Source organism: Octodon degus, unplaced genomic scaffold (genome assembly GCF_000260255.1).
Source record: "Octodon degus isolate 3935 unplaced genomic scaffold, OctDeg1.0 scaffold00080, whole genome shotgun sequence".
Lineage (NCBI taxonomy): Eukaryota > Metazoa > Chordata > Mammalia > Rodentia > Octodontidae > Octodon > Octodon degus.
Window position 1 is genome coordinate 7507374 of NW_004524656.1, and position 12269 is coordinate 7519642.

Below are 12269 nucleotides of genomic sequence, written 5' to 3' on the forward strand. Positions count from 1 at the left end.
AAAAAAAAAAAAAAAAAATGACTTCCTTGTCCACTCAAGAAATTCCTCTTTTATAGTTCAGCAGATTAAAGCACCTGCAAGCAGGCACAGGGACTTGGCTCAGTGGAATAAGCGCTTCCCTGGCAAGTGCAAGGGCCTGAGTTCAATCCCCGGTTCCACAAAAAAAAAAAAAAAAAAAAAATGACTTCTCCAAATACAGCTTTTCTAACAGCAATGGAACACCCATCTCTGACAAAACAAAGCAAAAAAGGGGCATATAAATGAAGGAGAATTTTGTAGTTAAAAAATATATATGTATATACAAAATAGTTAGGATAGATATGCAGCTACTTTCTCTTAGTTCAATGAGAAGAAAAGTTTGTACTAATATTGTTTAGACAAGATATCATGTCTACATTGTGTCCTCTGAATAACTACTATGAAGACAACAATATGCAATATATTAATTATTGTAACTGTCATACTAACCAGTTTTGAAACTTTCATTGCTATTGTATCTTTTTTCTCATTAAAATGAACAAATGATAAAAAATAGATAATTTACCAGCCATTGTTAATCAGCTATTCTTGTTTTGGAAATCTGTAACCTATGCATTGTTTTATGTTACCCTGTTTCTATCTTTCTATCTTTGCTTCTGATTTTCGTACTTACTTTTGTTTACTTTTCAAAGTAAAATAAAATTAATTTGAAAAAGAAGAAACCCAGTAAATCTACAGAATATCATGCTGTAAATCAGCAGAAAACCACTGCCATCCTTTACTTCCCCCAAAGAGGTACCTGACCCCGATGACCCCTGGTGCCCCCTCCCATTCCCATGTTAATCTGTAAAGCAGACTCTCTTCCTGTTTGTGGTCAATGGCCTCTCACCCTGGGCCAGGGTTGCATCCAGCCTAAAATAAAGATATCACTGTCTGCCTCCATCATGCCTGTCCTGGAGGTCTCAGCTGCTTCTTGGGGTCTTGCCTGACAAATTCAGGGCTGGGGGTGTGTGTGGGAAGGTGGAGATGGGAGATGACAGAGATATTGTCCTATGTTCCCAATCCTAGGCACCTCAAGATACCTGGCGAGCTCTGGCTTCGCTAACTCAAATGCTGAATTTCCATGGATTTTTTTCTGGGGAAGAAGTGAAGATCCTAAGTGAGCGTGTTGGGGTAGGGTAGATGATGGTTCTCTGGAGGGGTTACTTACAGCCTAGCCGTTGAACCAGCTGCCTCTGGGGTTTGGTTAGATTCCCAGTGGCCATTGTTCCTCATAATTGTTTGGCTGTTGCCTGATGCAATTGGGAGGACTTGGGGAAATGGATGTGGAGAGTCCTCATAATGCTAACGAGAAGGATAATGATAATAATAGCTAGCATTTGCTAAATGTTTGCTATGCGCCAGATGCTGTGCCGAACACCTGATGTATATTACCTCCTGTGAGCACCATAATCCCATGTAGGAGGCACTGTTATTATTCTGATTTTACAGATGAGGAGCCAAATGCCAAGAGAAGTGAAACAAGCCTCCCACAACTACACAACTGCTAAGTGGCAGAGCTGGACTTTGAATCCAGGCTGTCTGTTGAAAACTGTTTTCTTGCACTCTACATATTGCCCTTTTCCAAAGTCACATGGAGTTCTCTTGGCCTTGACCTTTCAGCACCCACCATCTGGCTGTGTGTATTTTTTCCACAAAGGGAACGGTGGGACAACTTCCAGAGAAGGCGAGGCACACCCCTCCGAATGTCACAGGACCAGCCCCTTAGACCAGGCAGTTTCAGGAACTTCAGACCTGGGAGTTCTGGGAGTTCTGAGGGGAACAAGGTCTTTCCCCCAAAGCCATCTCCTGAGGGTTGTTTCCCAGCCCATGACAAGCTGTCACCCGGGATAACTTCACGTCTCTGTGACGTGGGTGGATGGCTCTCAAAAGCACGTGCCATTCATTCCCTACCTCCTCTGCTTTGTGTCTGGGCAAAGCTCTTGCCAAGCCCAGAAAGTAAGCACTGTAATAATCTTACAATAGGTTTCTCCAGGGAAAACAGAGAACCATGCCCTCAAAATAATTACCCTTTGGCCACCCAGGAGGGAGCTTTATTAGAGAAACCTTTGAGGAAGGTGGGGACACAGCCTGGTCTTTGGTCCTTTACAACTCAGCCCCTTCCAGCAGGACCTGGAGTACACATACCACAAGATGCTTTCTCTGTCCAAGCCCTGAGTCTCAGAAGAGGATCTTTACTTCTCTGCTCTGAATAATTCTTCCTAGTTACACTATTGTAGTAGAGAGGGCACTGGAGTTTGAATCAAGGTACCTGGAGGTACAATACCACTTGCTTAGCTATGTGATGTTGGGCAAGCTGATTTCTCAGTTTCTTCATATGTAAAATGGGTACATCTATCTCTAGTGGTGCTGGAAAATGGGATGATACATGTAAATATCCAGAGTAAAGTGGCTGGCATGTTGTGACCTCTCTGAGCAAATATTGAATTAGTAGCAAAAAGTCTAGTGTCTTCACTTCCATATCCCTCCACCAAATGAGAAAAAGGAAGGTGATGTGGGTAAATCTTCAGGTGCTAGAAAAGTTGCTCTTTCTTTCTTTCTTTCTTTCTTTCTTTCTTTCTTTCTTTCTTTCTTTCTTTCTTTCTTTCACTTAAGACAGGGTCTACAGGGTGTACAGGGTCTCACTACACAGAGTAGACTCATAGTGATTCTCCTGTTTTCAGCCTCCCAAGCTCTGGGATTACAGGCACATGACATGACCACACCCAGTCTCAATTGCCATCTCAGTACGTATCAAGGGTGGGGCTGACACAGCACGGCATGGCTGGGAATTGAACCCTAGCAACTAAGCTCTGCCTAAGCAGGTGCTTTAGTCCGCTGAGCTATCAGGCCGGCCCTGCCATTTCTTTTTCTAAACTTTTTTCTTAGGTTTTTTTCTTAACAATGGGCTGATATTCCAGGAGGTGACACTACCTCCTGGACCAGATGGGCATTCCAGTTGGTTGTTTCTGGAAGTCATGGAGGGCCACTGAGTTGAGCTGAGCCTGCTCCCTCTTGTCATTTATTGGGCCTGGAGGACTGCTTGTTCCAGAATTCTCCTCCAGGAGAAATTAGTGACTTGCCTTGGTGACCTCTGACTGCCAAGTCAGACAGTTCAGAGATGTGAGGGGCGCAGAGCCACACCCCCTTACCCTCATCCACTGCCATCCATCTGCCTTCTGCCCCTGTGCCACACCTGGCGCCATTACGGAGTCTTCGTCTGACTGGAACTGTCTGCAGCAAGCTGGTGAGTACTCCCTCCTTGATGAAATTGCCATGACATTGAGCCCTTCCTCTGCCTGCCCTTTTTCAGTCTTGCACAATTTCTGTGATGGTGCTGCCAGGAGAATGCCCTTGATTCTCTTCTTCCTCTTGGTACGTACAAAACGCTCACACTGGGCCATCTCACCCAGTCCCCGGGCTTGCAACTAATCTCTACAAAACAAGCAGAAATTGGCTTTATGTTACTAAAGTGCAAGAAATGTCATCTATGTTTTTAACATCAGATTAATCTACCTTCAGACAGCTGCGGCCTGCTTGAACAACATTTCATGTTCTTCCTTGGGAGAACTGGCCCACTGCTGATCAGATTGGAAAGCCTTTCCAGGCCTCCCAGATACAGGGAGAAATCTTCCCTGCACTTTCATTCCCAGAAATCTCATTCTCATGAGTCAAGCTCAGCCCCTATCTTTAGATCTGCCAAACAAGGATATCTCTGGCCTCTTCTAGCAGATGGTTTAGGAGTGTCTTTCTTGAGAAGTGACTCCTTCCTAGTGAGCTTAAACAAAAGTCAAGATGGATATTGATAGGTTCTGGCCTGAGTACAAACTGCTGAATCATTGTGGTGGTGGTCTAACAGGGCTGAAAGATCACTTTCTCCCTCTTCTTCCCTCAGCCCTGAATACAACTCTTCCACTTACCTTTCCCGCTCATGCGCGCGCGAATGAAGCCCCTACCAGCTCCTGGCGCATCAATGGACTCATCCCTCCAGCTCCGCCTCTGGCCAGAGACCTCATTAAGTCCTGGCCATCTTTGTCTGACCAGAGGTGGAGCCCTGTGCGGCTTACAGCTCTTTCCTGTCAGTGTCCGGACTGGGAGTGAAGGCCCTCTTCCTCCCTTTGTCTCTTCTTCCGGGCCGAGCACTTAACAGATACAGATTTCAGTGATTGTGTATGAACATAATTTTTGACCCTCTAGGATAAATTATAACACATGAAATTGGTGGAGTTATCTGGTAACCGTGTGCATCACTTTTTAAGAAATCTCTAGGCTATTTTCTTGCTTCTATGTGATGTACAAGTGGTCCATTTATTCCTTATCCTCATCCGTTCTTAGTGTTGTCAGTATATGTATGTTATTGTAGCCATAGATGACAAATGGTATTTCATTGTGGTATTTATAGTTCTCTGATGACTGATGATGTTGAGAACGTTTTTTATGTGTTTGTCATCTCTTTGGTAAAGTATCTGTTTAAATACTTTTTTATCTCTTTGTTGGGTTGTCTATTCCTTATTGTTGAGTTTTGAGAGTTCTTTACATATTCAGGACAGAAAGATCTTTCGTAGATATGCAATTTGTACATACTTTCTCCTTGTGGGTTTGCCTTTTTATTTTCTTTATTATGCTCTTAGGAGGACAGCAATTTTAACTTTTTAAGTCAAGTGTCTTCTTTTCAGGTTGTACTTTTAGTGTAAGAGCTTATAACTCAGCTAAATCCAAGCTCATGAAGACTTCTCCTGATTTTTTAAAAGAACTTCATTTTATGTTTTACAATTGACCCAAAGATCCATTTTGAGTTAATTTTTAGATACCATTGAGGTATATATTGAGGTTCATTTTTATTCATTTGTTTGATTATATATATATATATATATATATATATATAGTTGAAAAGTATACTTTGTTGGAAAGATTATACATACTTTTTCCATCCAATTACCTTTGCATTTTGCCAAAAAGTCAATTGAACATATTTGGGTGGGTATATTTCTAGACTTTCTACCCTGTTCTATTGATCTGTGTGGTATCCAATCACTAGTACTATTTGTTAATGACTAAAGCCTTTTGTTATGACCTGAAATTGGATAGAGTGAATCATCCATATTTATTCTTGTCCAAAAGTATTTGAGCTATTTATTAGTTTTCATTTCCACATAAGTTTTTTTTTTTTTTAAATATTTATTTATTTATTTATTTTGTGTGTGTGTGTGGCCAGCTCAGCGCACCAGGGGGCGGGGCTGGCTGGCATGTGGTGCTGGGGGATTGAACCGCGGTCCCTGTGCTTTGTTTATCTTAGCTTGTTCTAAGTAGGTGCTTTAGACCACTGAGCCATCTCACCAGCCCATCCACGTAAGTTTTAAGACCAGATTATTTCTATTTATTGACTGTGATTGTGTTAAATCCATTGATTAATTTGGAAGAAATTAACCTGTTGATAATAATGAACCCTTCAATCCATGAACATGGGCTGTTGCTATGTTTATTTAGATACTCTTTGAGGGGCTGGGGAGATGGCTCAGTAGGATAAGTGCTTGACGGGCAAACGCAAGGATCTGCGTTCAATCCCTGGTTCCGCCAAAAAAGAAGCTATTCTTTGACCTCTTTCATCTAGATTTTATAGTTTTAGCATACAAATCTTGTACCTATTTTGTTAGGCTTTTAGCTAAGTATTTACATGTTGACGTAACATTTCATCAAGATAATTGTTTTTTTAAATAAGAATACCAACATATGTAACATTTTTACAAATCTTTTTATAGCTTAATGAGAGATAATTAGATTTTCATACTTGCTTCTGTATTCAATCTGTTGTGATATGTTGTTTGGTTGAAATAAATATATGAAGAAAATTCAATCTCACAAAGATAAAGAGTTGGAAAGTGGAAGAATATTAAATAAGTTTTTCAGATAATGCGGGATGCTTTTGTTTGATACTGTACTTTCAGAATGGAGAATGTAAAGCCCTATCAGTGAGGCTTTTTTTTCTAGTGGATTAAACTAACATCTCTTTGTCTCAGGTTTACTCTGAGTAAGTCTTTTACCCAGAATGATTAATTCTGTAATCATTCATTGGTCACTTGGCAAATTATCAGTTGTCTCGGTTCTGAATATCATTTTGTCATTAGCAACAAGTGTCAGCTGTTTTCCCTGAGGTGTCAAGCTTATTTTATTCACTTGAGTAAATTATTCCAAACTATCAAGTCTGGATTATCATGGTTTGTTGATCTTTACATAAAGATGGTGATTCATGAAAACAAGTGGTTACTTGAGCCTGTGCCTCAAAGATTCCTCAAGGCAAATAGTACCTCTGTGTCCGGAGAAAATGTTCTGTGTATACTTCCTATCTTGTCATACCAAATAACTAAAAAGACATTTGCTTGGGGTTAAGGTTTAAGAATATAAATATATTTTTAATAATTAAGGATTATACTGCTTCAGCAAGGATGCGCTTCAGTGAAACCAGCAAATGTGTGGAAGGAAAGGCCATAAAGATTTATAACTATGACTGGGTGCTGCTGCCTTGACTCACTGGAAGGTGTCAGCAGTTTTACTTGCTTCTGCTTTTGTGTTATCTGGGCAAATGTGAACGCATTGAAAAAGGAAAACGATTATGAAAATAATCTTGACTCCCCCCAAAAAATATATCTGGTACCCCAGGGATCCTCAGGCCATGTTTTGAGGACTGGTACCTGAGATCAGACAAGACAAAAAAGAGAAATGTGCAGATGTGGACTTTTAATAAGTATTCTGGGGAAATTCCACTGGAACCATATCTTTATTTTAGCTTCACTTCTTCTGGGGCATGAATGAACAATCTAACATCCGAAGAGGTCTAAGGTTAGTCAGTTTTATGCTGGGATGCTAGATCTCGTTGAAGAAGAGGGATGTTAATTTAATTGAAGTTTAATGAAGAGCCCAGTGGGTGGGAGAAAGAAGAGTAATTAGGAATTTGCATGTTCTTAACTTCCTGGGCTTGATGTATCCCAGGTGTGTTCTCCAGTCCCACTTAGAAACATTTCAATCATCCTTCCCCTGTTTAGGGAAACATGAAACGCCCCAGCATGGGTCTCTCCAGTGTCTGGGGAAGGAGATCAGCCAGCCACTGGTCCTTCTCTGGTAATCCATCACACTGGGCACACCTATGAGCCAAATTCAACCGAGCTCAGTGCGTTGTTACAGGCACTCACTGCATCTCGGCTGTGCTAATTGCTGGAAGTAAGGGCCTTAATTTCACAGTGCCAGCACTTTCTAACTGTTGATGTTATTATTTGAGTGTCTTCCTACGCAGTCCATGCTGGCCTAGAACTTGACAGTCCTCCTGCCAACTCCATGCCATGGTGGCAATTACAGGTGGGTGCTCTGTTTTCTACTTTTAAGCTTGATTTTAAAATGTTGTTGCTTAGCTCTTATTACAAGAAAATTTTAAACAATACAAACAAACCTGGAAACTATAAAAATAAAAGGTATCTTTTATTTGTGCAATCAACTCTTCACATTTTCACATTTTTCGTGTCAATCTCTCAACAGCATTCTGAAGTAAGTACTATAACAAAGAAAAAAGTGAAAAGCATTTAAAATCCCATCACCTGGAGGAAAATATTTTTAATATCTTGATGAAGTCTTTCTGAAACTTTCTCTATGTCCATAGATAGCTCATATCAATGAAATCATATTATGCAGGTTGTTTTATATCTTAATTGCTTTTCCTCAGTAATGTGAGATGGATATTTTTCCTGAGGGGCTAGATATTCTGATCACTTTTAGTGGCTTTAGAATATTCCATTGCAGGGGCCAGGGAGATGGCTGTGGAGTAAGTGCTTTCCTGGCAAGCACAAGGGCCTGAGTTCAATCCCCGGTTCTGCCAAAAAAAAAAAAAAAAAAAAAAAAGAATATTCCATTGCATGAATCTATCAGTTTATTTAATTTATAAGCAAACATCTTAGAAGGATAGTTTCCAAAATTTTTTTGTTTTTGTGGAACCAGGGATTGAACTCAGCACCTTGCACTTGCCAGAGAAGCACTTATTCCACTGAGCCATCTCCCTGGCCCCCCCAAATTTGATAGTATAAACATTATTGTCATGGATTTCTTTGCGGATGCATGCCTTTGATCCCAAATAGTGATTTCTGAAGGATAAATTATTATAAGTACGATTGTTTATGTCATAAGGTTTTTTGTGTGCAGGGTTTCACTGTGCAGCTCAGACTCGTAGTGATCCTCTGATTTCTGCCTCCCTAGTTCTGGGATTACAGGAGGAGTGTGCCATCAGGCCTGGACTCCATCACCAGCTCAGTGTGCCCAGGGGGCAGGGCCAGCACAGCATTTAGCGCCAGGGATTGAACCTCAGCCCCTGCACTTACCTAAGCAAGCCCTTTGTCCACTGAGTTATGTCGCTGGCCCTGGATTGTTTATGTCTTTGTCCAAACTACTAAGCTATTTTTCAGAAGAATTGAAGTAATTTATATTCCTCCAATAGTGTCCAAGTCTACCTACTTTATGCTTCAAAGAATGCTGCAAACACATGTGAACATGTTCTTGTATGAATACCTCTGTGTACATTTAAGTGGCCCACCGATGTGAGGGTTCATTTATTCATTCTACATTCAGCTGTGGTCCTCAGAGAAACTGAGCTCTCAGGGAGTCAAAAGGCACAGTACAAAAACAAACAATAAAACCACTATCAGTGCATGAAGAAAAATTGTGCAAAATATGATCGCCTATACCAAAGATCTACCCTGGCCTGGTGATGGCACACGAGGTGATCCAGGAGATCAGAGAAGAATTCTTTGGAGAGGGGAATGGAAGAATTAACAGCTGAAGTGAGAAGTTGCTCACCAGACAAAGAGCAGAAGAATCTGGGTTTCAGGGGTTTCACATACAGAGAAAGTCTATTTTTTGCTGAGCCCTTGGTAGGGACCATGCTGCTGGTAAACTGCACCGTTTCCTTACACAAAAATGATTCTGCCTTGCTGCTTTGGTTTGCTCTTCACCTGTCTTTCTCCTGGAGGCAGGAAGCTGGGGCTTAAAGACTGCAAAGCATCTGGACAGACTGAAGCCCAAAGAGCTAGAAGAGGCATTTGGCCAGGGATGTCCAAGAAGTAAGCAGAGCCCTGATGTGTGGCCATGTCATCTGGTAGCACATGTGCACTGAATGTGTACGTGTGAATGTCGAGGTACTGCTGTGCGTAGACAAGTGTGCTCCTTCTCAAAGTGTGGTCCCCTGACCGGAAGCCGCAGGGTCCCCTCAGGATGGGCACAGCACTGTGCTTAACAAGCACTGGGCATGAATGGTGCATACTCGTGTGTGAGGACTATGATGTAGAGGACTTTGTATCTAACAAGCTGTGTGAGTGAGGCTCGAGGATATATAACTTGCAGGTGAGATTTGCATCTGGCCATCCTTGGAGCAAGAAGCTCACTTCATCTCAGTGACCGTCTTCAGAGCACTCCTGAGGCTAGGGCAGCCACTCGGGGCACTTAACAAATACTCCGTGATGATGCTAATGGTCATAGTTGGCTGCGTCTCCAGCCTGCTGAGCCGCCCTTCTTTACCAGCCTGTAGGCAGAACAGCTGCAAGATGTTCTCCTTTTATCACAGCCAGAAATCTAATGTGACAATGCAGAGAGCAGGAGGTGCACTTTGGGAGAGCCAGATAAATGGCCTACAGAGCGTAAAACTACTGCTCTACTCCTCTCTTAAAACTGATTGCTGAAACAAAGGAAAGCATTTCTGGGCACCGCTGGCTAATGGCTCCAAGTGAGCAGAAAGAGACAGCGGCAGGAGGAGTGCCAGGACCTCAGCCCCACAGAGAGCAGGGGCTGGGTATGGCGGTGGCTGAGGGAGGGGCTCTGTATGCAATAGGACCGTGAATGGTGGGAGCCCTGTGGAGCAGGAGGTCCTCATGCAAAGAAGGAGCCAGAGATACAGCATACCTGACAGCCATGAGCCGAGGTTACTTCTTCCTCAAACAAGCTCCTGCCTTACACTCAGATTCCAGCCTGGCCATGTACTTACTAAGAGACCTGGGGCAAATTGCTTCAACTCTCACTGGCTCAATCTCCTTGTCTCTGAAAGCCAACAGCAAGAAGATCTATTCTACAGGGCTATTGTGCAGGCTCAGTGAGGGGACAAACGTGGATGATGTAGCACTGTGCCAGGCCCAGGTAAATGCGTACTTAACTGGGCTGTTGTGCTTGCAGTACTTCTTTGAAGTCTTTCCCCAGAGAATTACATTCATTTCTCCTTCTCCACTACCTGGGTCAGCAAAGTGAGTTAAGTGCACTAAGGCCCCCACCCTAGACTGGGGCTGGGGTCCACAGCTGCTTCTTCTTCCCCAGAGCACTCTGTTTCCAGGTGATCTGTAGAGTTGAAGCAGGGAGCATAGTCCTCTGCCCCACAGTCCCTGCATCTTGCATCCACTCGACTTCATGCCATATGGTTTGCTGCAAGGGGAGCTCATTATATAGTAAGGGGTCAGACGAAATAATAGTTGCCTAGCCTGCCAACATATTGTATGTAATAAGGCATGTAACATGCCTGGTTCATGCCTGGCACACTGTAGTCACCTAGTAGGTGCTGATCAAAGATAAGGTACTATCTTGGGGGTGAGCAAAGAGGGTTATTTAGTATAAAGAAGTCAAGAAAGTAATGTTTATTGAGCAATTACCTTGGAAGCATTGCAGTAGAATATTGATACGACCATCAATATTCACAGCAAATTCAAGGAATTGTTGCCAATCAACGAAGGATTCTTTTGTTTGAAAGAATATACATCTGTGAGTGCAGTTCTATTTGTGGCTCTGGGCCTGGAGAGGGGTAGCTCTCAGGCCATGGTGCTATCGCTCTGGGATTCTGAGCGCCTAGTGTCCTCAGCCTTTAGAGTTACAGCTGCAGCACGTACCTTGCTGATTGCTACCACTTCCCCTGATCTCCACATCAATGGGCCAAATAGGAAGAGAAAGCCCTCCCAGACCACTAGTAGGTCTGTGAGAGGGATGCTACTTACATCATGGTGGTAGGCCTAAGAATGATCCAAGTCTGAGTCTGCTGGTTGGTCTATATTCAGCCTATTGATTAGTCCATCCGATTGGTCAACACTTAAGCCTTTTGATTTGAACTCACTAATGGGTCCAAATTCAATTCTGCTGCTTGGGTCAGCTTCAAACCTGCCACGGTCAGAGTAAAGATCTCATGAGGGATGTGGGGCGTCTGAGGCAGCAGCAGCTGTGGTTGTGGATGAACATACGGCTCCTCCCGGCTATCAGAAAAAGGAAGAGTTAGGACATTTCCCCCCCACCCCCCGTCTCAGAGTAAGTGGTACATGTCATTAATGCTGTCATAACAGAGAATTGAACAGACTTGTTCAAGACCAACGGTAATTCATGAATACTCATTAATGATTATGCATGCTCATTCTACTACCTCCTACTGCCTTTCAAAAGATTCTTGTTCTTTGGCATAGAACAGTCAGGCAACATTATTGATTTCTGAGTTGAGAGAGCATTATTTGCTGAAGGATATATATTTAGCAGCCTGGCTCATTATGCCCATTCTGACCACAGGGACAGCCCCCCCCTTCTCCCTGACCTTGACCTCTCCTACTACAAGTAATGCCACTTGTCTTGAGTCCAGTCTTCCGCAGAGGGCAACTGGGAACACTAAAATAGCTTGCTCCATGACCAGCATTCCTAGGAGAATAGTACGCTAAAAATAACCTCTGTGGGGTGGAGTCTCTGGGGCCTCTTTCCACAATGGGGAGGGGGGCTGCTGCACTTTGAGGGGAGAGAGCAGCAGGCAGCAGACTCAACACAAATTCAGATCTGTTCTCCTGGTGGCTGTTCCTAGGGCTGGTGTCTCCACGGACAAGGCCCCATTCTTACGGCACAGGGGACCCGGATGGGGCTTTGGAAGCCAGTGTTAGAGCCCCTGCCCCAGCTGGGAACACTAAACAGTGAACAGCTCCAGCTTGTCCTCCCCTCCGTGAGTGGAGGACACAGACGGAAACTTGCCAAGCCCTCTTCCGTCCCGACAGGACCGTCTGCACCTGCCAGTTAAGGCACCTGCACACGCCATGCTCACCATCCCTACCCCGCTGCCTCAGCTTGCTCGGCCGCAGCCCCAGACTCCAGTCTTCTCTCTTCAAAGGTCTGCTCCTCCAGGAAGCGGCTCCCACTCAGCACTCAGTGCAGACCCTTCTCTTACTTTTTTTTTTAAATTTTATTTATTTATTTATTTATTTATTTATTTATTT